Source organism: Suricata suricatta, chromosome 12, assembly GCF_006229205.1.
Source record: "Suricata suricatta isolate VVHF042 chromosome 12, meerkat_22Aug2017_6uvM2_HiC, whole genome shotgun sequence".
Classification (NCBI taxonomy): domain Eukaryota; kingdom Metazoa; phylum Chordata; class Mammalia; order Carnivora; family Herpestidae; genus Suricata; species Suricata suricatta.
In genome coordinates this window covers 95,939,217-95,942,384 of record NC_043711.1, presented here as the reverse complement: position 1 = coordinate 95,942,384, position 3,168 = coordinate 95,939,217, and the positions used below count along the sequence as shown (strand labels likewise).

Genomic DNA, 3,168 nt, shown 5'->3' with positions numbered 1-3,168 from the left:
TTCTGCTGGCCGCTTGCCCCAGGCTGTGTGGAGGGTCAGGGCCTTCGAGGAGCCCAGGACACCCCTGCTCTCGGATCAGTGCCACCTGCCAGGAAGGGCTTGGGGACCACAGGGGGACCTCTCCACCCAGCACATGGGCCCTTCTCAGGTTTAGTAATAAAAACTAGCACATGCAGGGCACCTGCTGCAAGCCGGGGACTCCAAGTGCTTTCCTGTAAGAAGGCGCCCGCCCCCCAGCAGCCCCAGGAGGACAGCCCGTTACTTGTCCCATTTGACAGAGAAAGCAGGGGAGGCACAGAGAGGTGAGGTGATCCGCCCACGGTCACACAGCTAGTAAGTGGTGGAGCTGGGGTTGCGGAAGTCTGCCCCTGAGTGCTCCCCAGTGCCAAATGTTGGCACCTCTGTGCGGACAGCGCTCCGGTCCGACGAGGGGCCTTTTGCCAGGAGGGACCGTACGCGTCAGGATGGACCACTATGTATAAAACAACGGGGCTTTCCTCCTCCCTCTCTCCCTCCCTCCTGCTAATAAAAGTAATATATTTTCATGTAGAGAAGACTATGTAGGGGGCGCCTGGGTGGCTCAGTTGATTAAGCGTTCAACTTCAGCTCAGGGCATGATCTCACGGTTTGTGAGTTCGAGCCCCGAGTCAGGCTCTGTGCTGACAGCTCAGAGCCTGGATCCTGCTTCAGATTCTGTGTCTCTCTTGGTCTCTGACCCTCCCTCCCTCACACACAGACTCTCTCTCTCTCTCTCTCTCGATCTTGCTCTCGCTCTCAAAAATAGACATTAAAAATTTTTTGTTTTTAAGTAAAAAAAAAAAAAACCAAACAAGACTGCCTAGGAGTCCCCCCTCCTCCCGAGACGCAGCCACCAGAGTGGTCACAATCCTGTCCCCCAGCCCCACCCACCCTGCTGGCCGAGTGTCTCCCCATCTCCCCGGGCCAGGCCTCTCCCGGGGTGCCCTCAGCTGGCAATTGCAACCTGTGAGCAGTTTCCTCAGCATCCCCTCATCCCCCACCAGACTGGCGGTAATGGGGGGGTGTACGTTGGAATTGGCTTGCGGACAGGACTGCGGGGCTGTCTTGGGTGTTTCACGAGCAGCTGTGCCCCCCATGGAGGCCGCGGAGCCCAAGGGCCAGACCTGATCAGGGGAAGCTTCCTGGCCCCTCGCACATTGTCTCCAGTCTCCCCCGACGGGAGGGGCTTTTTCGGCCTTTCGGCTCCGCTCCTGCTGGAACCCTGGGACCGTGGCGGAGCGGTGAGGATGCCGTGCTCGTGTGGGGTCCTTTTGCCGAAGATGCGCTCATTCGTGTGCGTGTTCGTTACGGCACCTGCCGGCCGGGCTCTGGGGTTGGCCTCGTGAACAGCACTGACTCAGCCCCCTTTCTTTCAGAACCCACATTCTGGAGGCATAGAGAGGAAAAGTTCAGAGGGCGAGGAGGGCTAAGGAGACAGGGAAACCCGGAGTCTCCCCAGCAAAGGGGGCTGTGTTAGATTAGGCGGTCAGGGAAGGCCTCTCTCAGGAGGGGACTGACAGTCCAGGCCCCCCAAAGTCGGGCGGCATTCACCCCATCAAGAACAGAGAACAGGGCGTGGCATGGAGAGAACAGGTGGAGGGCCCTGTGGTCAGTGGGGCCTGGCATTTCCAGGGAATGGGCCAGTGTGAGGAGAGGGCAGGCCTGGATGATGGGCACCCGGTAGGCTGTGGGGGTCCATGAACTTCCTTCTAGAGAAGGGAGGCTCCCTCAGCCCCCTTCCTCTTCCTGGTGAGAGGAAGTCTCTGCCAGCCAACCACAGGGGCAGGGGAGGCCCAGAGGCGGGGCTTGTCTGACGTGACCCTGGAGTCACTACCTTTGGTGACCTTCACCATCTGTGCCAGCAGCCCACAGACACGCACACACAGTTGAATACACATGCATATAAACATGCAGGCACACTCATGAACACGTAAATACAGGCACGCCCACGTGCTGGGTGTAGAGAAGGGCGTGAGGAGGGGCGCCTGGGGGGCTCAAGTCTGTTGAGCGCCGACTTCAGCTTATTAGGTCATAATCTCATGATCCGTGAGTTCGAGCCCCACGTCAGGCTCTGTGCTGACAGCTCGGAGCCTGGAACCTGCTTCAGATTTTGTGTCTCCCTCTCTCTCTGCCCCTCCCCTGTTCACACTCTGTCTCTGTCTCTCAAAATAAAATAAAGACATAAAAAAAAATTTTTTTTTTTAAAGAGAAGGGCATGAGGAGATACCACAGGCCTCAGATGAGTAGATTCAATGTTTCTGGGCCTGCACTGTATTTTTTTTTTTTTTTTTGGATTGTGAATTATGGCTAGCATCAATAAACACTAAAGACTTTTCATAATATCTGCAATTTTTTTCTTTTCAAACCAACACTGACATTTATTGAGCTAAGTATGTGCTAACAAGCCCCTCCCCGCTCAGCGAGGTTGTATCGTATCGCGAATAATAATATCATCCTCATTATCATTGGCCAGAGAAGGGCACTGAGGCCTGTTGAAAGCTGCATACAACTTGTCAGTGGCAGAACGGGGTTCTAGTTCAGTCTGACCCAAGTTCATTCTCTCTCTCACTCTTGCTCTCTTTTTTTTTGAAACTGGGAAATTTGCATCAAAGGCCTGGCTGGAGCAAAGTGGCCTCTGTGGGCTGGACCCCCCATTCCGGGTCACCTCAGTCTCCACTCAGCCCGCTTTACCTGTTTGTCACCTGCCTGTCCCTGACAGTCTATGAGTTTGAGACTGTCCGATGTCCATCAACTATTAAAGTGAACATTTTCGCAATTTCCCTTTTTTTTGTTTGTTTATTTTTGAGAGACAGAGCACGAGTTGGGGGAGGGGCAGAGAGCGAGGGAGACACAGAATCTGAAGCAGCTCCAGGCTCAGAGCTGTCAGCACAGAGCCTGATGTGGGGCTTGAACTCACGAACTGTGAGATCATGACCTGAGCCAAAGTCAGACAGTTAACCGACTGAGCCACCCAGATGCCCCCATTTTGGCAATTCCTTAAAAAAAAAAAAAAGTTTTTAGAGGCACCTGGGTGGCTCAGTGAGTTAAGTGTCCAACTTCAGCTCAGGTCACGATCTCTCAACTCGTGAGTTCGAGCCCCACGTCAGGCTCAGTGCTGACAGCTTAGAGCCTTTAGCTGTTTCAGATTCT

The 3,168-nt window shown here is 54.4% G+C and overlaps 1 protein-coding gene across 1 annotated transcript in view; it reads right to left on the bottom strand.

Annotated features, from left to right (window-relative positions):
- Window positions 1-3,168, bottom strand: part of BCAS4 (breast carcinoma amplified sequence 4) — a gene marked incomplete at its 5' end in the record, with an annotated part of 62,412 nt that overhangs the window by 29,829 nt on the left and 29,415 nt on the right. The gene's annotated exons all lie outside the window — the stretch shown is intronic.